The following is a 27,819-nucleotide window of genomic DNA, read 5'->3' as shown; positions in this document are numbered from 1 at the left end:
GGGCGTGGGAAGCGAGAACGCTACCGCACGACCACGAGATGCGGGCGATCTATTAAATAAACGCTTCGTTGTAAACCAGACAGATAAATCACTATCACAAATCGTTTCTGATGTAACTGTTCTGTTTTATAATTTTAATGTTCCTAAGTCCCTCGCGTGTAGAATGTCGGTCTCATTGCATTAACAGAGGTGCCAAACGCGTTTCAGTATCACATTGATTGATTAATGGAGAATGGCACATCAGTGCAGTTTATTGTACATCTCAGTGACGGTAAGCTGTGAGGTTTCTTTGCGCTGTGGTGAAAATCATGACGTGTTGGACGGCATTGCGTTCACTAAAGCTTCTGCGCCGACGTGCTTGGAAACAAGGAGGAGTGAGCGTTTTGCTGCGGCGCGGCTCCCGCCTTCCGCCGGAGCGACAAGTGAGCCGTTGTAGCGAGGCGCGAACACGCCTCGCGGGGTGAGGCCGGGCTCCGTCTTGTTCTTGTTGCGAGCTGCGAGACAAACGGCTGATTGACGCGCAGCCATTAGCCGCGCTGGGGTGCCGGTCACTGCCGGCTGATGAACCTGTGGCGCGGCTAGGGGTGGGGATGGGGGTACGCCGGGTTGCGCAAAAACTGGCGCCGCCCGCAATCCATCATATCGCCTGCGCCAGTTTGGTTGCCGGTAACGACCGCATCCTGTACGCCGTGGACTAGCGCTCGAACCCAGTTGCCATAACGGGAGCTGCAGGTGGCTGCTACAGTGAAACATTCTCATTACTCTTTACGCGAGTCTTTAACGGATGCGTTATTGTCATTCTCTTTCATCAACGTTAAGGTTTGATCGTTGCAGGAGACATTCCGTCGCTTGCTACCTGTCCCGTTCTTTCAAGAATTACTGTTAAATTAAACAACGGAGAGTCTTACGACAACAATATCAATGGTTCACTACCAGCGTTAGAATCACTCACACAATTATCTGGATGTAATAGTTAAAACTGGAGTTTGGATATTGAACTGCAATGATCACATACGCTCAATCGTAGATACAGCAGATTCATTAATGGGATACTGGAAAAATGTACTCGGTCTACATCGGAGGCTGCTTACATATCACCTACGCAACCCATCTTACTGTAGTGGTCTGGGATCCATACCTTCTTTTTCTAGTGCCTTTTGCCTCATAGATATGCAAGAAGGTAGTCATTATTAGAAAATAGATGGTTAATTTAGCTGTCGCCAACGTGACTCCGCCACCCCCTCTCCTCTCCCTGGCATGGGATATAATGTGTAAGCCCCAACTGTTCAAATGGTTCAAATGGCTCTGAGCACTATGGGACTTAACATCTGAGGTCATCAGTTTCCTAGTACTTAGAACTACCTAAACCTAACTAACCGAAGGACATCACAAACATCCATGCCGGAGGCAGGATTCAAACCTGCGACCGTAGCGGTCGCGCGGTTCCAGACTGAAACGCCTAGAACCGCTCGGCCACAACGGCCGCAAACTAATTACAGCAGGCACAGAGGTATTACAGCAGTCACTCTACCTGAACTGGATATCCTGTTGGAATGGGAAGAAACTCTATACCTCTGCCATGCACTTCAAAGTCATTTGCAGAGTATGTACAAGGAGTACAACTTTGCTTCCGCCGTTTTTTCCCCAACTTTTGAGGCTTTAATGAAACAAATTGGTTACACATGTATCATTCAAAGTATTTTCCATCACTGGCTACTACATTCTCCCATCTTTTGGGCAGTGTACGAATCCGGCGTCGAAAAAATTGTTCATCTTTTGAAGCGATCTACGAATCGATCCAATTTGTGACTTCTTCATGAGATCGGAAGTGTTGGTCAGCCAGGCCATGCGCCATTGATCTAAACAGGTGATAGTCAAAGGGAACAATGTCTGGAGAATATGGAGGGTTGGGTAGAACTTCCCATTTTTACGTTTCCAAGTAGGTTTTGCCCTCTTTTGCAATGGGGGGTCGAGCGTTGTCGTGCTGCAAAATCACTTTATCGTGCTTCTCGCTGTATTGCGGCCGTTTGTCTTTCAAGGCTCTGCTCAAACGCATTAATCGCTTTCGATAACGAGCAATTGTAATTGTTTCACGGTTTTGACACTTCATAGTACACGACGCCGAGCTGGTCCCACCAAATGCAGAACATGATCTTGGAGCCGTGAATATTCGGTCTGGCCGTCGAAGCATGGCCGGGATATCCCCATGATTTTTTGCGTTTAGGGTTATCGTAATGAACCCATTTTTAGTCGCCGGTCACAATGCGATGCAGTAATGCCTTCCACTTTTGCCTCTGAAACAACTGTTCACAAACACACAAACGCCGTTCAACGTCTCTTGGTTTCAGCTCACACAGGACACAAGTTCCTTCTTTCTGAATCATGCCCATAGCCTTGAGACGTTTTAAAATGGCCTGCTGTGTCCACTAATCGTGCCAATTCTTCTTGAGTTTGACGCCAGTCTTCACTCAGCAATGTCTCCAGTTCTGCATCATCGAAAACATTCCCTCTTCCACCACTATGCCGGTCTACGACGTTAAAATCACCGTTCTTGAATCGTTGAAACCACTCACGACACGTTATTTCACTAATAGCGTCCTTAACATACGTACTTGAGAGCATTCGATGAGACTCAGCCGCTGTTTTCCTCATGCTGAAACAAAACAGTAACACGTCCCGCAAATGGCGAGAATTAGGTTCGTAAACTGACATTTTAAATCAAGAACAACTTTGTGATGCAGACACTGATCGACTAATGTTTGAATGACGTTATGTTGACCGAGGTCGAAGCTAACTGCCTGACGTCTGCGATCTGTTTCTTTCGACCGCTACTTACCGTTGTCGCCACCTATCGGCGAAAAAAAAAAAAATGGTTCAAATGGCTCTGAGCACTATGGGAGTTAACTTCTGAGGTCATCAGTCCCCTAGAACGTAGTACTACTTAAACCTAACTAACCTAAGGACGTCACACACATCCATGCCGCGTCCCGACATGGCGTTGGGCTAGTGGCATTGGCGTGCGCGAGCGACTGTAACGGAGTGTGCCGCAGCGAGTCGAGCAGCGGAGTGCGTGTGCGTAAACTCAATTTATGCAGACGAATAAATTGAGTTTCTTCTTCTAAATTTCGTCTGAATACCGTCCAGCCATCTTCAGAGAGCCGAAGTGACTAAAGTTCCAGCACTTGCTCCGTCCTTTTAAATTGGAGGACCGAACCACTGCGTATGCGGCTAAAGATACGCAGTTGTTCGGTCCTCGGGTTTAAAAGGACAGAGCAAGTGCAGGAGCGTTAGTCACCTCGGATCCCTCTGAAGATGACTGCACGGTATTCAGCCGAAATATTAGAAGAAGAAACTGAATTTATGCGGCTGCACGCCCGAAATTTTATGGAGCAGTCTTTACGCCGCGAAAACATGAAGATTCTTCATTCCTTGTCCAATCAATCCATATTATGTAAAATAGTCTTGTGAAGCACTACATTTCGAGTGTTGCTAGACCTTTCATTTCCTCCTTCATCACCCGCGTTTCGCACTCATGCAGAGTCGTACTCCAAACGTAGCTTTCGTGTATCTTTTCTGGTCTCACGGTTAAGAGGCATCATGGGGTTGGGTTTCATGATGCCTTTCGTGAATGCGTTCACGAAAAATACGCCACCCTGGTATCCATCGCCATTGTTGTGTTATCCTCAATACTTGGACTTTGCTATTCGCCCTTGATCTGTTTCATAGTTTCTACGTTAGACCCAAGGCCTCATTTTATCAGTTTACGGCCCCTACGCTTGCAGAACGGGCCTATCCATTATCGAAAGTCCCTGCACAGTTCAGCCAATACTCCCTACCATTAGTCCTCCTTCTAGGCCACTATTTTCCACAGCGATCGTTTCTTGATTTGCCATGCTGTGAATTTTTTTCTAAATATAATTTCCGAGCACTTTAACAACTTCACTTCCTTGGCGCCGGCCGCGGTGGTCTCGCGGTTCTAGGCGCGCAGTCCGGAACCGTCCGACTGCTACGGTCGCAGGTTCGAATCCTGCCTCGGGCATGGATGTGTGTGATGTCCTTAGGTTAGTTAGGTTTAAGTAGTTCTAAGTTCTAGGGGACTAATGACCACAGCAGTTGAGTCCCATAGTGCTCAGAGCCATTTGAACCATTTGAACTTCCTTGGCTTCCAGTTTCTCCTTTTGGTAATGGTGATTCAATGGCCCAATAACATAATGTAACTTCCTTTGACCACTCTCGTGAATCATGCAGCTAACATACGCACACATTAAATAGCCAAGGGTCAACAAGACGTACCCTTCTATCGGGAGACCAAGAGCCTCATTCAGTAGCGCAAAATAAATTAGGTAAGATAACAACGTATCACGACTCCCAACTATTCTTAAACCTATGATGGGCTGTGCCATTCTGTACTTAACGATCTTTCTCAGAACCCACCAAGTTTTGAAAGATGCCCAGAATGTTTACAGTAGTAAAATTTTTTTCAAAATTTAATTTTATTAGTTTAACAGATGAGCCTGTGTACTTTCTCTTTCGCATTGCCGACAGGCACGTTCCATACAATCTTTGGGCGAATGTGTCTCCCACAAATTGAACAGAACTCTGGTACGCGTCTGTTTCATGGAACACTATGCCCTGTTAAGTTACTATGCGAGTACATTAATTGGTGCCATTCCTCTGGCTTTCCCCTAAGTTACTTATAATCAGTGGTTGTCCCTTCTCTCACCAGCCTGTCTCCAAATGCCTGAGAACGTGACATCGCCACCCCTTGAGCTTCGTAGTCGATTTCTCGCCTCTAACATCGCTAGCCATTCTTTTATTTGCGTATCACAACTGTTCTTGCCAAAACGTACAACACAACACTATTTCATCAAATAATTCACATATACACTCCTGGAAATTGAAATAAGAACACCGTGAATTCATTGTCCCAGGAAGGGGAAACTTTATTGACACATTCCTGGGGTCAGATACATCACATGATCACACTGACAGAACCACAGGCACATAGACACAGGCAACAGAGCATGCACAATGTCGGCACTAGTACAGTGTATATCCACCTTTCGCAGCAATGCAGGCTGCTATTCTCCCATGGAGACGATCGTAGAGATGCTGGATGTAGTCCTGTGGAACGGCTTGCCATGCCATTTCCACCTGGCGCCTCAGTTGGACCAGCGTTCGTGCTGGACGTGCAGACCGCGTGAGACGACGCTTCATCCAGTCCCAAACATGCTCAATGGGGGACAGATCCGGAGATCTTGCTGGCCAGGGTAGTTGACTTACACCTTCTAGAGCACGTTGGATGGCACGGGATACATGCGGACGTGCATTGTCCTGTTGGAACAGCAAGATCCCTCTTCTAGAGCACGTTGGGTGGCACGGGATACATGCGGACGTGCATTGTCCTGTTGGAACAGCAAGATCCCTTGCCGGTCTAGGAATGGTAGAACGATGGGTTCGATGACGGTTTGGATGTACCGTGCAGTATTCAGTGTCCCCTCGACGATCACCAGTGGTGTACGGCCAGTGTAGGAGAACGCTCCCCACACCATGATGCCGGGTGTTGGCCTTGTGTGCCTCGGTCGTATGCAGTCCTGATTGTGGCGCTCACCTGCACGGCGCCAAACACGCATACGACCATCATTGGCACCAAGGCAGAAGCGACTCTCGTCGCTGAAGACGACACGTCTCCATTCGTCCCTCCATTCACGCCTGTCGCGACACCACTGGAGACGGGCTGCACGATGTTGGGGCGCGAGCGGAAGACGGCCTAACGGTGTGCGGGACCGTAGCCCAGCTTCATGGAGACGGTTGCGAATGGTCCTCGCCGATACCCCAGGAGCAACAGTGTCCCTAATTTGCTGGGAAGTGGCGGTGCGGTCCCCTACGGCACTGCGTAGGATCCTACGGTCTTGGCGTGCATCCGTGCGTCGCTGCGGTCCGGTCCCAGGTCGATGGGCACGTGCACCTTCCGCCGACCACTGGCGACAACATCGATGTACTGTAGAGACCTCACGCCCCACGTGTTGAGCAATTCGGCGGTACGTCCACCCGACCTCCCGCATGCCCACTATACGCCCTCGCTCAAAGTCCGTCAACTGCACATACGGTTCACGTCCACGCTGTCGCGGCATGCTACCAGTGTTAAAGACTGCGATGGAGCTCCGTATGCCACGGCAAACTGGCTGACACTGACGGCGGCGGTGCACAAATGCTGCGCAGCTAGCGCCATTCGACGGCCAACACCGCGGTTCCTGGTGTGTCCGCTGTGCCGTGCGTGTGATCATTGCTTGTACAGCCCTCTCGCAGTGTCCGGAGCAAGTATGGTGGGTCTGACACACCGGTGTCAATGTGTTCTTTTTTCCATTTCCAGGAGTATATATATATATATATATATATATATATATATATATATATATATATATATATATATATATATATGAGGGTCCATTGATCGTTACCGGGCCACATATCTCACTAAATAAGCATGAAACGAACACACTACAAAGAACGAAACTTGCGTAGCTTGAAGGTGGAAACCAGATGGCGCTATGATTGGCCCGCTAGATGGCGCTGCCATAGGTCAAACGGATATCAACTACGTTTTTTTTAAATAGGAACCCCCATTCTTTATTACATATTCGTGTAGTACGTAAAGAAATATGAATGTTTTAGTTGGACCACTTTTTTCGGTTTGTGATAGATCGCACTGTAATAGTCAAAAACGTATAAGTGCGTGGTATCACGTAACATAACACCAGTGCGGACGGTATTTGCTTCGTGATACATTACCCATCTTAAAATGGACCGTTTACCAATTGCGGAAAAGGTCGATATCGTGTTGATGTAAGGCTATTGTGATCAAAATGCCCAACGGGCGTGTGCCATGTATGCTGCTCGGTATCCTGGACGACATCATCCAAGTGTCCGGACCGTTTGCCGGGTAGTTACGTTATTTAAGGAAACAGGAAGTGTTCAGCCACATGTGAAACGTCAACCACGACCTGCAACAAATGATGATGCCCAAGTAGGTGTTTTAGATGCTGGCACGGCTAATCCGCACATCAGTAGCAGACAAATTGTTCGAGAATCGGGAGTCTCAAAAACGTCGGTGTTGAGAATGCTACTCAACATCGACTGCAACCGTACCATATTTCTATGCACCAGGAATTGCATGACGACGATTCTGAACGTCGTGTATAGTTCTGCCACTGGGCACAATATAAATTACGGGACGATGACAGATTTTTTGCACGCGTTCTATTTAGCGACGAAGCGTCATTCACCAACAGCGGTAACGTAAACCGGCATAATATGCACTATTGGGCAACGGAAAATCCACGATGGCTGCGACAAGTGGAACATCAGCGGCCTTGGCGGGTTAATGTATGGTGCGGCGTTATGGGAGGAAGGATAATTGGGCCCCATTTCATCGATGGCAATCTAAATGGTGCAATGTATGCTGATTTCCCACGTAATGTTCTACCGATGTTACTACAAGATTTTTCACTGCATGACAAAATGGCGATGTACTTCCAACATGATGGATGTCCGGCACATAGCCCGCGTGCGGTTGAAGCGTTATTGAGTAGCATATTTCATGACAGGTGGATTGGTCGTCGAAGCACCATACCATGGCCCGCACTTTCACTTTCATCGGATCTGATGTCCCCGGATTTCTTTCTGTGGGGGAAGTTGAAGGGTATTTGCTATCGTGATCCACCGACAACGCCCGACAACATGCGTCAGCGCATTGTCAATGGATGTGCGAACATTACGGAAGCCGTACTACTCGCTGTTGAGAAGAATGTCGTTACACGTATTTCCAAATGCATTGAGGTTGACGGACATCATTTTGAGCATTTATTGCATTAATGTGGTATTTACAGGTAATCACGCTGCAACAGCATGCGTTCTCAGGAATGATAAGTTCACGAAGGTACATGTGTCACATTGGAACAACCGAAATAAAATGTTCAAACGTATCTACGTTCTGTATTTTAATTTAAAAAACCTACCTGTTACCAACTGTTCGTCTAAAATTGTGAGCCATATATTTGTGACTATTACAGCTAGTGACTATTACAGCTATATAGTCACTATTACTATACCGCTGTTAGTGAATGACGCTTCGTCGCTAAATAGAACGCGTGCAAAAAATCTGTCATCGTCCCGTAATTTCTCTTGTGCCCAGTGGCAGAACTGTACACGACGTTCAAAGTCGTCGCCATGCAATTCCTGGTGCATAGGAAGATGGTACGGGTGTAATCGATGTTGATGTAGCATTCTCAACACCGACGTTTATGAGATTCCCGATTCTCGCGCAATTTGTCTGCTGCTGATGTGCGGATTAGCCGCGACAGCATCTAAAACACCTACTTGGGCATCATCATTTGTTGCAGGTCTTGGGTGACGTTTCACATGCGTTTGAACACTTCCTGTTTCCTTAAATAAGGTAACTATCCGGCGAACGGTCCGGACACTTGGATGATGTCGTCCAGGATACCGAGCAGCATACATAGCACACGCCCGTTGGGCATTTTGATCACAATAGCCATACATCAACACGATATTGACCTTTACCGCAATTGGTAAACGGTCCATTTTAAGATGGGTAATGTATCACGATGCAAATACCGTCCGCACTGTCGGAATGTTACGTGATACCACGTACTTATACGCTTGTGACTATTACAGCGCCATCTATCACAAAGCGATAAAGGTGGTCCAACTAAAACATTCATATTTCTTTACTTACTACGCGGTATATGTAATAAAAATGAGGGTTCCTATTAAAAAAAAAAAAAAAAACGCAGTTGATATCCGTTTGACCGATGGCAGCGTCATCTAGCGGGCCAACCACAGCGCCATCTGGTTTCCCCCTTCGAGCTAGACAAGTTTCGTTCCTTGTAGTTTTTTCGTTTGACGCTTATTTCGCGAGGTATTTGACAAAGTCACTACCAATGGACAACCCTGTATATATTAAGCACACAAGAGGAACAAAATTTAAATAGATCAAATAAATGTGATGCAGCTAGCACTTATTACCTTGGCTGGGTCATCTGTATGGGAATTTGGGTTTAGAAATGATTACTATCCTAACAAATTAATTACGTGAAATGTAGTTATGGGTGAATACACAGTGACTGTAGGATCATACCGATCAGAGAAGAGAAAATAACATGCAACTACTCTTCCTACCCTGGTAATAGATGAACCCACATGAATTGAACTGTCGTAAAATGTCTAATGTCATCCTAACCAGCCTATGCCTCGAAATACTCTCATCACAATTGTTGTGAAGGAATGAAATGTGCATACGGTGAGACTGGATACCACTACTACTCGTCGGGCGATGCGCCTCTCCAAACAGAAGTTCCACTCGCTACTGTGTGCTGCTGCCAGAACCAGAAGCCTCTAGTCTTAGTCCTACCTCATGCATTCTCCTAGAGTCTCTTTTTCCATTCTCTCTCCTGCCCTGCTCTGAATAGAGCCTGTACCGCAACCGTACTCCTCCAGTGAGAAAAGATGTACCAAATCCTAGCTGACGACGAAATTGCTAAGGCGCTGTGTGTTCTCCCATCGAAAAATTGATGTAAAAAGGTCACCAATCACTAAGCATCCTCCAACTCCATTTCTAGATCATCCTATGTCACTTTTGTACATAATCAATTTCTTTAGTCTGCCAACCTATGGTTTTCCCGCAAACAAAATTTTCAGGTTATTTACTTCGAGCCTCTCTCACTTTCTACTATTTTTTAGAGCACCTGATGAGAACATCTCCCATCTTTTGGTGGAATAAATCCTCATGCCGCTGGGGTTGGCACCTGGTTGACCTCACTTTCATTGGGAGACAGTAAACTGAGTTTAGTAGCATCGCTTCCTGTGGGAGGATAGAAGAAAGGGATCTGTTGAAACTGTTTCGCAATCCAACGGTCTTCCAAGAAGTCATTGGGCTAAATGCAACGCCTCCTGCATAGCGTGCTTTGACTGAGATTGGCCGGATTGTAAAACAACTATTTATTTCGAAACTTCCTGGCAGATTAAAACTGTGTGCCCGACCGAGATTCGAACTCGGGACCTTTGCCTTTCGCGGGCAAGTGCTCTACCAACTGAGCTACCCAAGCACGACTCACGCGCGGTACTCACAGCTTTACTTCTGCCAGTATCTCCGCAATATCCTTTCTTTCAGGAGTGCTAGTTCTGCAAGGTTCGCAGGAGAGCTTTTGTAAAGTTTGGAAGGAGGGAGACGAGATACTGGCAGAAGTCAAGCTGTGCGTACCGGGCGTGAGTCGTGCTTCGGTAACTCAGTTGGTAAAGCACTTGCCTGCGAAAGGCAAAGGTCCCGAGTTCGCGTCTCGGTCGGGCACACAGTTTTAATTTGCCAGGAAGTTTCATATCAGCGCACACTCCGCTGCAGAGTGAAAATCTCATTCTGGGAACTATTTATTTCCTTTGGGTGAATCTCACCATGAGTCTCAGTATTTTAGTCAGACCTGTGCTGTGTGAAGTGGCCGAATATGACTCATGGAAACAATTGATGTAGCTGCTGGAGTGGTGCCCATCAGAACAATGTTGACTATCTGCATTCTGGATGACCAGAGGCAATATCCTTCCTCCTGTTGGCAGGGTCCTCCGAAGTCAGCCTCTCTCCTTTAGAAAGTGTTAGACCACAGTATACCAAGGGGTAGGAAATTAGCCATTTTTATTAAAATTCATTTGAATTGACACAGGCAGTATCAAGATAAGCCATTGACAGATGCTGAATCATGAAGCATACTGCTATAGCGCAAGTTGGTCTGGTCTTCGAGACTACAACACCATAGGCTGAGTGAGAAATACACATTCACTAGAAGGAAGACTGAGACAGAAAACCAAGGGAAAATATTCGTTAGCTTGTAAAATATGGCGCAAAAAACACTATCTCTTACACAAGAACACCTAGTGATAACTTCATACAGCTTTTTAAGTAAATATAGCAGATAAGGAGGACACATCCGGTCATTATGAACTTAACTTTATGCATAGCTTCTTGATAGTTTCCATTAAATAGTCCAGATCTTATCATGAGTTGATCGTTTGTGGCCGATGGCATTCACAGTAATAGCACTCGATTCCACGATAACGATACTGTTGTGAATCTATGTCCTACATGCTCCAACACAGTCTATGAACTATGTGAAGATATACTCAAGATGAAGGTTTACATCTGATGAAATACATACTGCTTGTTATCTACCACTTACTGATGGAGAAACTAGCTGTCTTCTGACAACAAACATTGCAGAATCCTTCCGGCACTGAACTGCAACATAGAAGCAATCATTAGGGCATCTTGGGATCCACATTCTTCTTCAACACCCAGGTGCCTCCAGCTGCTGAAACTTTCCAAGCCACTAGGGAGTAGATCAATCAACCTCACGACTGCTGATACTTGATACATCATGGATGGATCATCAACAGTCATCATAAAATTCTGAGTGGAACCGAGAACATTCCAACAGCCAGTGTGAGACCAAACTTTCGTGCTGGACACAGTTGCCACCTGCCAGATGGCAAAACCCATCGTTGCACAGGTCGCTGACACCATTATCTGGGCGTGCAGACACTAAGTTACTAAACAGATATCAACTAGAACCCAACACGCAGCTGAATAAAGCATCAGCTGAGGCTGGTGCAGGAGAGGAAGCGCTTTTGAACACAGTGAGTAAATGACTGAACTTTCATAACGTTTTACTAGTGTAGAAGACGCTTCATACGTTCCCAGCAGCCATACGACCTCACAGAGATGTGTCTCTGCTCAGCCCTTCTGCAAAATTATCTCTACAAGTGTCTTGATTCACAGACTCTGAGCGAGCGAGGTGGCGCAGTGGTTAGCACGCTGGACTCGCAGTCGGGAGGACGACAGTTCAATCCCGCGTACGGCCATACTGATTTAGGTTTTCCGTGATTTCCCAAAATGGCTCCAGGCAAATGCCGGGATGGTTCCTTCGAAAGGACACGGCCGACTTCCTTCCCCGTCCTTTCCTAAACAGATGAGACCGATGACCTCGCTGTTTGGTCTCTTCCCACAAACAACCCAACCCAACCCAGCCCACAGCCCCTGCTGTAGCATCTGCAAGATGGTTCAAATGGCTCTGAGCACTATGCGACTCAACTTCAGAGGTCATCAGTCGCCTAGAACTTAGAACTAATTAAACCTAACTAACCTAAGGAAATCACACACATCCATGCCCGAGGCAGGATTCGAACCTGCGACCGTAGCGGTCACGCGGTTCCAGACTGAAGCGCCTTTAACCGCACGGCCACACCGGCCGGCCGCATCTGCAAGATTCCCAGGCCAAAGTTCACAAGAAAAGTTAACTATTCCACATGAAAAAATTCCCATTCACACTAGAGACGTTTAACAGTTGGGAAAAGACGATTTGACCCATTTAATCAGTGACATCATTGCTATAATTAACAACGAGCAGAAATCGATTGGTAGAAACATGACGTAATTGTGATTAACGAAATACACAGAATAAAATGTCAGGTATTAGACTGGTAAGGGACTGATGGCTCACAAGGATCAAGGATAGCAAAATAAATTCGTACATAAAAATCGTCGTGCCTTAAAAGAAAAAAAAAATGTGAAGAAAAATAAATGTAGTGGTTACAATAATTGGCAATTTTCAGCTGAACTCAAAAAACTTTTCAAAAATATATTAAAACTACCACTTTTTAATGTGTAGCTACCATTTAAATGCTCTTAGCTGAGAGTGTAGTTTGTAGGAGACTGGTACACTAGTTTGATGCAAGACAGGTGACGCTTAAGGATGTACTAAGTGCAAATACTTCCGTTAGATTCATTTTAATAGATGTTTTTGAATGGTAACATGAAAAGGTGGATCGAATTGAATGTTTTAGAAACTAGAGCCATCTCTTATTTTTCTTTCCAAAGAGAACAGAAGCGAATGGCGAAATACTTAAGTACTTTCACAACATGCGACTTTGGGTGTACTTTTTGATAAATAATATCCACTACATGTTCTGGCTTTCTCCAAACTCATACTGAATGGATGGCTCTGTCTATGTGACGAGATAGGATGCAAGTGCAATATGTAAAGATGATAGTTTTTTCCTTGGGTGAGGAGGGAGAGTTGAAGCTATTGCTCCCCCTTCGTTCTAATTACCTGTGCGCTACGCGATAAGTAACTAGACGTAATAGCTGGACCTGTGGACTGGCCACCCAAGTCACCTGACATCAAGTGTCTGGATTTTTTCCTCTGGCGGCATATGAAGCAGCTGGTGTATGAAACTGTTGTGCAAACAGAAAACCTCGTCGTCGGAATTACCATCGCTACTGGTATCATTTAGTACCATGATGTACTGTGCACATGCAAGCCAAGTGCCACACATTCGAGCAATTTCTGCGAATGCCACTGCTGTAACTAGCACGCTAAACTACCTCGTTTGTAAATCGTCCCTTGTGTCAGAAATAGCCATTGGGAACCATATGTACCATAACTAAATATATTTGTTTTAACGTTCTCTATCTCCTGTATTAACTTTATATATACATCACCTCTGAAGGGACAATATACTCCTCTTTAAAAAATTTCAAGATTACATGATAATACAGCGACTGCACAGTCTAAACTTTCACGTGCTTTTGTTGAGCGTTCATACAAGCTTTGTTTCATTAAATATGACTATTTCCTTCCTTCTCATTCTAACAGCTTCAAATGTAAAATATTGTTAGGTACAGATGAAAATCCATCAAACTATTTTAAACGTGATCTCGATTTTACACTACCTTATTCATCACTTCTTAAATGCAAACATTTTAGGTTAGGCTTCACCGTGACTGTTATTGACATACGAAACAACCAGTTTAATGTAACCAGTCACTGTTTATTTGTCTACACGACGCGTTTAAAAGGTTTAAACCTCCATTATCAGGTGGATCTACATTTGTTAGTATGATATTTGTGTGTGTGGAATTACGATTTTTTAGAGGAACTTGTGGCACTGTCTCCAGTGGTCACAGGTTCCTTTCACTGTCGTAACACATCACATGTACACCGTCATATTAATATAATAATATATAATATAATATATATAATATAATATAATTAAAATTAACATCACTTCTTAATTTCTGTCTTTGGTAGTCTTCCCTTTCGAATTCCTTTTTGATTGGCGTGTATCTTTTTCGTAATATGTTTCTCTTTCTTTCGTGTAATATCTGATTATTTCTTCGAAATTAATTTCTAATGTTTTATTCATATTTACTCTAGATGGAATACTAGAAGAATTAATAGCCAGTGATTACTTTATACTCCAACAAAAAATGTGTATTTTTATTCTTCTTCATGCAGCCCAAGGAAATATATTGTTGTTGTTGTTGTGGTCTTCAGTCCTGAGACTGGTTTGATGCAGCTCTCCATCCTACTCTATCCTGTGCAAGCTTCTTCATCTTCCAGTACCTACTGCAGCCCACATCCTTCTGAATCTGCTTAGTGTATTGATCTCTTGGTCTCCCTCTACGATTTTTACCTTCCACCCTGCCCTCCAGTACTAAATTAGTGATCCCTTGATGCCTCAGAACATGTCCTACCAACCGATCCCTTCTTCTAGTCAAGTTGTGCCACAAACTCCTCGTCTCCCCAATTCTATTCAATACCTCCTCAGTAGTTATGTGATCTACCCATCTAATCTTCAGCATTCTTCTGTAGCACCACATTTCGAAAGCTTCTATTCTCTTCCTAACTAAACTATTTATTGTCCATGTTTCACTTCCATACATGGCTACACTCCATACAAATACTGTAAGTAGGCTGTTTAGGTTTTTTTATTGGTAACGCCACCTCTGTATAAAAATCACTGGCTGTGCTGTGTGCAGTCTGTGGCTGCTTTGCATTGTTGTAATACTCGCCATTGTAGTGTTAGGCAGCTGGCTGTGAACAGCGCGTAGCGTTGCGCAGTTGGAGGTGAGCCGCCAGCAGTGGTGGATGTGGGGAGAGAGATGGCGGAGTTTTGTAATTTGTCATGAACTGCTATATATATTATGACTATTAAGGTAAATACATTGTTTGTTCTCTATCAAAATCTTTCATTTGCTAACTATGCCTATCAGTAGTTAGTGCCTTCAGTACTTTGAATCTTTTATTTAGCTGGCAGTAGTGGCGCTCGCTGTATTGCAGTAGCTTGAGTAGCGAAGATTTTTGTGAGGTAAGTGATTTGTGAAAGGTATAGTTTAATGTTAGTCAGGGCCATTCTTTTGTAGGGATTTTTTGAAAGTCAGATTGCGTTGCGCTAAAAAAAATACTGTGTGTCAATTTAAGCCCAGTCACGTGTATAATTGTTCAAAGGGGACGTTTCATATGTCGACCCTTAGCCGAGGATACCTCACTGGAATCTTCTGATTTTTTCCTTGTAGTTTGTGTAATTAGTGTAGCTTTAGTTTATTGCTAGCGCGTAATTGTAGAGAGAATCTCCTTTGTAGTTGCAATCTTTCATTGTTGTACAGTAAAACAGTTGTGGCATGCATGTAAATTTGCACCAAGTATTTCGCAGCGGCGCTTGCAATTAACGAGATATCATTTGCAATGCTGTGTTAATGTGTTTTCTTATTGTGCTCTTCAAATTGTGCTTTTCTGTGTTGCCGTGTGAAATATTGTGACAATAATAGCGTGTGAAAAACCGAATACTAGGCTCCAAAGTAAACTGAGAAATGACAGTGAAGACGAAAGCAGTGTGTTAGCGCCACCATGTAATGAATTAACTAATGTTCAAAGTAGTAATATGGTAATTGTGCATAGGGAAATGGAGCAGGCGGCAAACAATGGTGTAGACAGTGAAACAATTAATGAACGGGGAAGCATTATCGATCGATCGGTCGGCAACAGCTCGCCTCAGGAATCGGGAATGACAGGACACAATCTTGCAAATACTGCAGATTCAGGTTTTGGGTCCTCACCGTTTTCTCAATTAAGTCAAGACACATTTTCTGCTTGTCAAAATGTCAATGTTGCCGGTGCAATTTCACTGCCGAAAAGCACTGAGGAACATGTTTCAGACACCAGTGCATTGTTATTACAGTTAATGCAACAAATGGGACAAAAGCTACAAAAGTTAGACATAACACTTGAACAAAATCAGAAACAAATGGGACAAAATCTTCAAAAGTTAGACACAATGGAACAAAATCAAAGACAAACACAGCAAAAGCTTCAAAAGTTAGACAGAGTGGAACAAAATCTTAAAAAGTTAGACACAATGGAACAACACCAGAGACAAACACAGCAACAATTAGACGCAATGGAACAAAAGCTTCAAAAGTTAGACTCAGTGGAACATAAGCTTGAACAAACACGTGAAGATTTAACTACTGAGTTACATAACATCGAATCGAAATGTCAAAAAGTCCCTAATGACGTAAAAACACAAATTTGTGAGCATTTTCATCCTATTTTTTCGCGGCATGAAAATGCATTACAGAACCACGAAGCAGCCATAAAAGAACTGCAAACCATTGTTCATGAAAATCACGACACCTTGCAAGCTAAAATTGACTCAGTTGCATCTACCGATTCGGTTACGCAACTTGCAAAAACTCAGGAAAATTTAAAGGACACAGTAAATACTCTGAAACTTGGTTAAGAAAAACACACTGAGGAAATAAGTACACTATCGGAGAAAGTAGCCGAACTTTCGGATCAGTTCACTAACTTATCTACAAAGGTAGATGATGATCTCAATGACACAAGACCGGTAGTCTTTAATGACACAGAAGAGTGCGAACAAATTAGGAAATTCAAACAAAATCAGAATCAAATAAATACGCAACACCAAAGAGAAATCCGGGAAGTACAAGATCAGCTGACACAGGTAATACAAGAGTTACGTATTTCAGAGGACACTCGCGCCACAATACGGGAAGAGGGACATAGAAATACCGAAAAGCCACAAAATAATAACACAGGGCATTTCGGAAACTGTGAAAGAAATTGGCAAGGTGCACCGAATTTTGAAATGGAACCGCCGAAACGACGTAAAATGACCGATATGCTATTCGCCGACACGATGATTTTGACTATAAGCTGTTCATTACTACACGTAAATTCAAAACGTTTAAGAATTCTGCCAACGACATTCATCCACAAGCGTGGCTCCATCCATTCTCTCATTGTTTTCCTCCCAACAGGTCATTGGAGCACAGGTTAGAATTTATGTGTGGCTACTTGGAGAATGAACCAGCTGTAAGAATGCGATCGGTCATTCACGATTGCCACAGTGAAGGAGATTTTTATCATGCCTTCCTCTCAGCATATTGGTCTCAAGCTACACAAGACCGAGTAAAACATAGCATCATAATGATGAAACATTTCGAAGAATCTGAATTCTCCAGTCTTGTGAAATATTTTGAAGACATGTTGCACAAGAATCAATATCTTTCAAACCCATACAGCCCTTCAGAACTCATCCGCATTTGCTTAATCAAATTACCTGAACATTTACGACACATTATTTTAGCAGGACGTTGCAAAGACGACATTGAAGCTTTTCAGGGACTGTTACAAGAACTGGAAATTGACACTGACAATCGCGGAACGCAGGAGCACAACAATTACAGATCACATCCGTCGCAATTCCGCGATGAAAGAAATAATGACTGGACGCGACAGGGCTATTCTCACAACACAAATCGTGACCAAAACAGTCACCACCCGTACGACAACCGTTGGCAGAGTAGTAATAATTACAGGGAAAGATCACCTCTCCGCGGTAATGATTATCACAGAGACAATCAGAGAAACAGACAATATGGGAACCAAAATAATTACTATCACGGGAGACAGAATAACTTCAGACGCAACGGTCCACCATGCAGTGGTAATGCAGGGAGAAATTCCCCACCACTTAACCGACAAGAAAGAAACTACAGGAACTACTGACATGACGACAGACGATATGATCGTAACGACAGAGCTGAATTGCATCAGAACTGGCAGGATTCAAACAGAACAGGCCCCTCTCGACAAGACGAATTTGTAGAAGTTAGGTCTCCAAATCCCAATAACGACGCGCGCCAACAAAGAGACAATAGGCAATGACCCATACCGCTGGCAGCCACAAAACGTACGTATGAAACTGACGACGCAGCTGCCGTAGCTAGTAATTACGTAAAAATGGAAGACATTAGGGACATCTTACTCCAGGAACACGACGTAAAACATAACAACATTGCATATCCTGTGATTCACATTACAGTAAATGACGTAAAATTTACGGCAGTACTTGACTCTGGCAGTCCCATTTCAGTAATTAGTGAAACAGCCTTTAGCAAATGTAACAAATCGAACGATTGCCCCACACTTCCGTTACGTAAGATTAAATTACAAGGTGCAATCTTTGGAAAAAGTGTAGATGTACGCCAACAAACCAATTTAGAATTCTTTTGTCAAAGCCACAGCTTCTCTATGAACTTTCTTATTGTTCCATTATTGTCGACGGAAATTATACTGGGAGTAGACTTTTTGAATGAATACAAAGCAATCTTAAGCTTTCACGATGCTGAAATAAGTTTAGAAAAAGAAGGCAAGTCAGTAGCTTTGAAATTTGAAGATTGGCTCTCAAACCATGACGAAGAAATTAATCGGCTTTACCTCCTGTTAGACAACAGTTCGCAATTTTCGACGGAACTTGACACTAACAATCACTCTGCAAGTACTGACAGGGGTGATATCGACGGCGCATTTGATACTAATGAGTTAATTCAGAATAAAATTCAAACGATTGATAATTGTACAAGACCTTTTTGAGATTTTACAAGCACATTCCACAGTTTTTACTCACAAAACAGGAACAATCAAGGGATTTCAATACCAATTTCGTGTTCGTGAGCATACTAAATTTTGTGTTAGACCATACGTAATTCCGGCGCATTATAGGGACCGTGTTAGAACAGAAGTACAATCTATGCTTGACAAGGGCATTATTGAGCCTGCAGTAAGCTCATACAACAATCCATTACATGTTATTGAGAAGAAAAATGGATCGATCAGACTTGTCTTAGATTCGAGACAAATCAATACTATCATTATTCCTGAAACAGACAGGCCGCAAACGTTGGAAGAACTTCTTCAAAATTTTAATGGTGTAAAAGTGTTGTCTTCCATTGATCTCAGATCCAGCTTTTATCAGATCGAACTTCATCCAGAATGTAGAAAATACACAGCTTTCCTTTGTTTCGGCGTTTGTTATCAGTTTCGGAAACTTCCCTTTGGTTTGAACATTTCTTCAGCAGCATTCATTCGCGGGCTAAATTCCATATTACCTGAGTTCTTAAAACGTCACATCACCTTATATGTGGACGATATTCCAATAGCAGAAGCTTCATGGAAACAACATAATCGCATACTCAACAGTTTGTTACGTATTTTTGCAGAATCTGGAATTACAGTTAACTTGGAAAAGTCTGAATTCGGTAGGTCAAAGGTGAGGTTTTTGGGACATATTATTTCTTCTGAAGGCATTCACCCGGATCCTGAAAAGTTAGAAGCAATCAGAGCCATTCCAGTTCCATCCACAAAAAGACAAGTCCGCAGTTTTCTAGGTCTCGTAAATTTTTACCGTCGTTTTCTGAACATGCAAATTCTTGTTACACCAAAACTTTGTTCCCTCACTGGAAAAAATACTATTTGGAACTGGGACGAACAAGCACAGTTGGAATTCAATTCTTTGAAAGAATCGCTACTTAACGCGCCAATACTAGTCATCCAGATCTGTCACAAGATTTCTGCCTTAGCACGGATTCTTCTAAAGTCGGTCTTGGTGCCCATTTATTTCAAGAAGCCATAGAAAATGACACTACTGTTCAGAAAACCATTGCTTTTGCTAGCCGAGTGCTAACAAAATCTGAAAAAAATTATTCCGTTACTGAATTAGAATCTTTAGCTATCGTTTGGGCATTTAACAAATTCCGTTTCTTTCTTTCTGGTAAGCACGTAAAAGTATACAGTGATCATCGTGCATTACAATTTATTATGTCTTCAAAATTAAATCATGACAGGTTAAAACGTTGGGCATTGTTTCTGCAAGAATTCCGCTTCACAATAGTCTACATTCCCGGCAAGGAGAACATTGTTGCGGACGAACTGTCACGCGCACCAGCTGGGCTTGAGAAAAGTAACACAGAAGGTAACCTCGAGAAAAATTTCAGTATTCTTTACATTCAGAAAGTCGCCTTTGAAAACTTCATCACCACATCTTTAAAGGACATTGCTCATGAACAAGATAAAGATCCGATTTGGAAAGACATCAAAAGCAAATGGCATGAAAAGACACACACACAGATTCGGCATTATAATCTGGTTAGAAACAACATACTGTTCAAACGCTGCACTGTTGATGACAAGCTATGGGTACCTTGCATTCCTGACGATTTTGTTAATAAGCTCATTTGGTACATTCATTTCAGCTACGCACATTTTGGTCCACGAAAATGTTATCATATCCTTCGAACGACTTGTTATTTTAACAATATGGAAAAGAGAATTCGAAGAGTCCTGTCTATTTGTGAACTTTTTCAAAAGGCGAAACCATCTACTATCTCCCATCGTGTTCCGTTGTTTCCTATCATTCCTTCTAAATTAAAAGAATTTGCTGCAGTTGATCTATTGGGACGCCTTGTCAGGACATCGAATGGATTTTCGTACGTTCTAGTCGCTGTTGAACTTACTTCAAAATTTGTTTCTTTCACACCGTTACGTAAAGCCACTGGACGGTCTGTATCCAACGCCTTTGTTAAAAATTTCTTACGTGAAGTTGGACACGTTAGTAAAGTCATTTCAGATAACGGACCGCAATTCAGATCTGCTGTTTGGTCACGCATGCTTCGCAATCATAAAATCAAACCTGTTTTTATTTAATTGTACTCGCCACATTGTAACCCATCTGAACGGATTATGAAAGAAATCAATAAGCTTTGCAGACTTTAATGTCACAGAAAGCATCAGCATTGGGACAGATATTTACACTTATTTCAAAACGTGCTGAATGAAATGCCTCATGACTCCACTGCTTTACCACCTACTCTTGTACTGAAGAATGAAAAACCACCGAACAGAATCAGAGAGCTTGTACCTTTCCCGAATACACGTAAACTTCGACACAAAGACATAATTGATTTGGCTATTAAAAATATAAAGTCTGCAGCAGACAAAAGGAGAAAACTACACGGTAAAGCAAATGCAAAGAAATTACGTATTGGTCAGAAAGTTCTCATTAAAGCTCATTCATTGTCACATAAGAAGAAACACTTGAGTCACAAATTCTTTCTAGTTTACAATGGACCTTACAGAATCCGACGTATACCGCATGATAATTGCGTTGAAGTTGAAACTCTGCGTACTAGGAAGAGTAAAGGTTTACACCACATTTCACATGTAAAACCGTTTATTGAAAAATAATCTGCTTTTTAACTTTGTCTTTGCCATATAACTTTTCACTTTACATTACTAGTATGCTTTGTAAGACTTAAGAAACTGTTAACATGTAACAATGTTTGAAGTTAAATATCCAGTCAAGAACCAAGAGAACTTATTTAAACAGAAATTGCGAATGCATTGTTATTGTGAACAGACGACACAGTGTTATTGTGTGTGTGCATTCTTGCTTGTTTGTTGCACGATTACGTAACGACTATAAGGCTCACATACTTAGAACATTTACCAGTACTGCTAATGAGATTTTAATGCAACATTTTGGTTTATTTGAAAATACATTCTGAATTTAAAGTGCTTTCTGAGAGATACCAGATGACACAGAGGTTAGTTTATGTGACAGCTACACGATTTTATCACGACGCTACTAATGAGTGACAATTTACAATGTTGCTTTTGCGGTGTATCTGTTTTATATCTGCACAGTTTTCTGAATTCTTCTGGAAAGAAAAGCATGTTTTAGTAGTAACTTTTGTGATATAGCAACAATGAGACAGCCTTTTTCGTGGCACAACAATACGTTACAGTACAGTACTTTCTTCATCACAACAATAAGCGTAATAACTACGATATCTATACACAAAGCATTTCACTTTTGTTTATCATGAGGTAAGTACATTGACTTCTGCAGAACTTAGCTTTCGGAGGACGATAACTACGAGACTTCCACAGAGGTTATCTTACAACATGATGCACAGTTTAGTGCTACAGTACACGTATTTGAGTGATTAATTTCGCACTTAAAACATTTATTTTTTTAAAGATGTTTGAAGTACAATGATACAAAGTTTTCCGTGATACATTTCATTCCATTGCTGTAATCTGTAACACCTGAGGGTATAATTACATTAATCCTCAGGGTGGTACACGCCTACTTTGTGTACCATGTGTTTGGCAAGCACAAGGAGCCCTAGCTAATATGGTATTTGCTTATACAACTTTACACTTCGGTACCATATTTCTCTAACACATAAATTACACAGCTATCTGATCATTTAACTGAGAGAGACAAACATTTTTTTTTACTACATCAGAGACTCATGCTTACGCAATTACACAGTTGGATAACTTCACACTTATGAAATTGTATTTTGTCTGTACTTTGTGAACTGTTCATAATTTTTTGGAACCATTGTGGTGCTATGAGAGCTTTGAATGATGTATTTGGTGTGGGATCATGATTTTTAAAGTACGTTTGAGGTAGATGACACTATTGAAATGAGCAGAGAATTTTTTTTAGGTTTTGACATTATTGCAGAAAGCTACGACGTTTTTGAAATATGACTGAGGTGTTATGATGTTATTTTTACGATGACGGTGTGTATTATGCTGCTGAGGTATGTTTATGATCAATAAGCTGATGCTATATGAGTTATTTGATTATGCTACGTCTCTTATGATGAAATATTGAAGAAGTGTCGACGAATATGTTAAGGAATAATGAGTAGTGGTTAAGGGACTCTGGTTTGTGAAAAAGGTTGTTGGAAACCAAGAATCGTACTTTAAGAGTTAGGAAATGTGTGTATATGCGTGAATGTACCACAATGCAGGCGAAAATTTTTTGGACGCTGTTATATTTACAGGATTTTGTTTCTACACATTTGTAATGCAAATTCTTGACCTGTGAAATTTTTTATTTGAGACTGTCACTGTAGCGGAAACTGGTGTCGTAAATATTTCGGTAAGAAAGTTAAGTGACCACCTGCACGTAATGTGTCGTGGGCACCCAGCTGGACGACAGCCGCCCGGAGAAAAAGCCATTAGGTGGAGAAAAAAAGAGGCCATTAACCTCGCTTCTGACATTCCTTTGTAGAAAGCATCGCAAAAACGACACGGTCGAACTTGAAAACATATGATTACACTGTGGAGCTCTTAATTTATGATATTTAACTTAAATGCCTAATGAAATGACGAGAAATATTTTTACATCTGCACACCTGATTATGACAAGCGTCTTTCTACGAGAGTTGAGAGAATTTCTACTAACTTATGAAATGTCACATGACTATTGAATGATATTTTTATGTTTTGCTTTTTATAGTTGCTTATTTCATTTGATATCTAGTTTCCAGCTGTGTTGCAGCATTGCTTTTATAAAATAAAATGCATTTGCTAATGTGAACACTTTCTGTCAACAGATCTATTAAATAATAATTTTGTAATCCACATTCTTAAAAAAAGGAGCACTTGGAAAGGAAAGAACAATAAGAAGGGACTAGTAACAGTAACTGCACCCATAATTTTCTTTTCAAGTACATGGTAATATTTTTTTTACAATAAGTTGTTGTGGTGCACCACTTTAATTACATAGATATTAAGATGTGAATAGACATTTCCCTTTTTCTGCATTGTTGTCTTTAGTGTAATATTTTTTCTGCTTGAGCTATGTCATGTTTAGGTATTTCATTTTCTGCTGCTGTTTGCCAGGCATAATGTTACTGAATTTAACTTTGTATTACGCTGTTAAGCCAGTTTTACTACTGATTTATTTTTCTTGTTTGCTGCTCATTGCCTTATATTAGTTGTAATTTATGCTGCTTGCTTTGCCTTTTGTATTTTTTTTGTCATTGCTGTTTGTGTTAATTGTTTTGTGCTGCTGCATTGCCTCGTCCCTTAGTTTAGCATCTGAGCTCAGTAGATTTAAGTTAGCTTAAGAGGGGGTAGACTATATAAGAAACTAACTATGATGAATTGGAAGAAATGCATTGAGAAGATATAACAAAATGGTTTGGCCAAAAAAAAAGGTAGTGTACAGTGGAGAAAAACTATTTTGAAAGAGGATGTGAACAGAATACAGAAAGCCAGCTTAGATAGTACTTTTGGGAATAATGATGAACAAAGGGAGATCTCCATGCAAAATACTGCAGTAAAACAAACCCTGTCCTTTCCTTTTGTGTCATCCCTCTATATGTTTGTGTACCCTTGTGTATTTGTGTTTTTCCTGTCTTTATGTGTTTAGCTGATGAGAGCCATGTTGTAGAATTTTCCTAATACTATGTTATTTACTTTGTAAAGATGTTGAGACATTATTTATTCTGTTCTGTTTTAATGCTCATGTGTGAAATTAATGTTTCAAAAACTATTCCCATTATTTTATATATTCACTTATGTCATAATTCCTGTAACACTGATGTATATTACTTTTGAATACATTATGGGCACAACAGTGATCAATGTCATAAATAATTACTATTAAAAACAGTCTTGATCACAATTTATTTAACAAGGTGACCGGTTTCAACCACTACTGTGGTCATCTTCAGACCATTGAGTAGGAACCTCTTTCCTTGAAGAATCACTCTTCAAGGAAAGAGGTTCCTACTCAATGGTCTGAAGATGACCACAGTAGTGGTTGAAACCGGTCACCTTGTTAAATAAATTGTGATCAAGACTGTTTTTAATAGTAATTACTGATGTATATGTTATTTCTATTCTTTTGTATAGCCTGTGTTACTACAAATGTTATCTGTATTGTTATGTTCTCTAATGATGTATTTTGTACCTTTGCTATTGTATTCTCATGTTATAAGATTGTAATTGACACCAGTTCATCAAATTAAGCAACTTGTAAGTTACATTTCACTGCACACGTTTCTGTTGGTCATAGTATATGGACAATATGTGAGAAGTAGGGACTGTTAGTGTTTGCACGTGTGTTAATAATTCAGCAAGGGACTGGATAACAGCAATGCTGGTTCTAAGTACATTTAAAAAAAAAATTGTGAGTGCACAAGTGGTGGATTATGGACTTGCTATATTGTCCACAAGACTCTTCGATGGTGATTGTGCACCTGCACAGTCGCAACAGATGGCTGCTGGCCATCTCTACAAGGACTACAGTGGGTCTGCATCTTTGATGACCCACCAATACCATTATTTCTACAAGGACTGCAGTGGGTCTGCGCCTCTGGTGGCCCACCAATACCGTAATCTCTACCAGGACTGCAGTGGGTCTGCTCTGTGATGACCTACCAAACGATATTCTTCAAAACTTCGATTGACTCCGCTGTGGGTTTGCTCTGTTGTGGCCCATTACCTGTCAGCATGTCAATAGTCAGCACTGTCTTTCCGCTGGAAGGACAACACTACTTCTTCAAGACTGCATGGAAATCCACTACTTCTGTGTGCAATTTCTTTTACTAATGAGACTTTGTGAAAAAAAACTGTAATTACTATTATGATGAATGATCAGGACTATCTTTATGGACTGTGAGAAAATTTTAGCTTTTGACCAACATTGTATCAATAAGTGTGTGCATTTGATCTCTTTGTTATTGTAATTACGATTATGAAAATTTTTAACAAATATGTATTGCCCAGTGCCCAAAACAATTTGTAAAATTTTTTGTGGGGAGCATGGGGGCTATGTAAGTAGGCTGTTTAGGTTTTTTTATTGGTAACGCCACCTCTGTATAAAAATCACTGGCTGTGCTGTGTGCAGTCTGTGGCTGCTTTGCATTGTTGTAATACTCGCCATTGTAGTGTTAGGCAGCTGGCTGTGAACAGCGCGTAGCGTTGCGCAGTTGGAGGTGAGCCGCCAGCAGTGGTGGATGTGGGGAGAGAGATGGCGGAGTTTTGTAATTTGTCATGAACTGCTATACATATTATGACTATTAAGGTAAATACATTGTTTGTTCTCTATCAAAATCTTTCATTTGCTAACTATGCCTATCAGTAGTTAGTGCCTTCAGTAGTTTGAATCTTTTATTTAGCTGGCAGTAGTGGCGCTCGCTGTATTGCAGTAGCTTGAGTAGCGAAGATTTTTGTGAGGTAAATGATTTGTGAAAGGTATAGTTTAATGTTAGTCAGGGCCATTCCTTTGTAGGGATTTTTTGAAAGTCAGATTGCGTTGCGCTAAAAAAAAATACTGTGTGTCAGTTTAAGCCCAGTCACGTGTATAATTGTTCAAAGGGGACGTTTCAATACTTTCAGAAACGACTTCCTGACAGTTAAATCTATACTCGATGTTAACAAATTCCTCTTCTTCAGACACGCTTTCCTTGCCATTGCCACTCTACATTTTATATCCTCTCTATTTCCACCATAAAGTTTTTATTTCTTCTCCATGGATTTTAATGCCTACTTCGAACTTTTCTTTTGTTTCCTTTACTGCTTGCTCAATATACAGATTGAATATCATCGGGGAAAGGCTACAACCCTGTCTCACTCCCTTCCCAACCACTGCTTCCCATTCATGTCCCTCCACTCTTACAACTGCCATCTGGTTTCTGTACAAATTGTAAATAGCCTTTCGCTCCCTGTATTTTACCCCTGCCACCTTCAGAATTTGAAAGAGAGTATTCCACTCAACATTGTCAAAAGCTTTCTCTAAGTCTACAAATGCTAGAAACGTAGGTTTGCCTTTCCTTAATCTTTCATCTAAGGTAAGTCGTAAGGTCAGTATTGCCTCACGTGTTCCAATATTTCTACGGAATCCAAACTGATCTTCCCTAAGGTCGGCTTCTACCAGTTTTCCATTCGTCTGTAAAGAATTCCCGTTAGTATTTTGCAGCTGTGACTTATTAAACTGATAGTTCGGTAATTTTCACATATGTCAACGCCTGCTTTCTTTGGGATTGGAATTATTATATTCTTCTTGAAGTCTGAGGGAATTTCGCCTGTCCTATACATCTTGCTCACCAGATGGTAGAGTTTTGTCAGGACTGGTTTTCCCAAGGCTGACAGTAGTTTTAATGGAATGTTGTCTACTACCTGGGCCTTGTTTCGACTTAGGTCTTTCAGTTCTCTGTCAAACTCTTCACGCAGTATCATATCTCCCATTTCATCTTCATCTACATCCTCTTCCATTTCCACAATATTGTCCTCAAGAACATCGCCCCTGTATAGACCCTGTATAGACCCTCTATATACTCTTTCCACCTTTCTGCTTTTCCTTCTTTGCTTAGAACTGGGTTTCCATCTGAGCTCTTGATATTCATACAAGTGGTTCTCTTTTCTCCAAAGGTCTCTTTAATTTTCCTGTAGGCAGTATCTGTCTTACCCCTCGTGGGATAAGCCTCTACATCCTTACATTTGTCCTCTAGCCATCCCTGCTTCGATCTCATTTTTGAGACGTTTGTATTCCTTTTTGCCTGCTTCATTTACTGCATCATCAATTAAAATCAGTATCTCATCTGTTACCCTAGGATTTCTACTAGCCCTCGTCTTTTTACCTACTTGATCCTCTGCTGCCTTCACTACTTCATCCCTCAAAGCTAGCCATTCTTCTTCTACTGTATTTCTTTCCCCCATTCCTGTCAATTGTTCCCTTACGCCCTCCCTGAAACTCTGTACAACCTCTGGTTCTTTCAGTTTATCCAGGTCCCAT

This window comes from Schistocerca nitens, chromosome 4 (assembly GCF_023898315.1).
Source record: "Schistocerca nitens isolate TAMUIC-IGC-003100 chromosome 4, iqSchNite1.1, whole genome shotgun sequence".
Taxonomy (NCBI): domain Eukaryota; kingdom Metazoa; phylum Arthropoda; class Insecta; order Orthoptera; family Acrididae; genus Schistocerca; species Schistocerca nitens.
The sequence above is the reverse complement of the archived record's forward strand: the minus strand, read 5'-3'. Positions refer to the sequence as shown.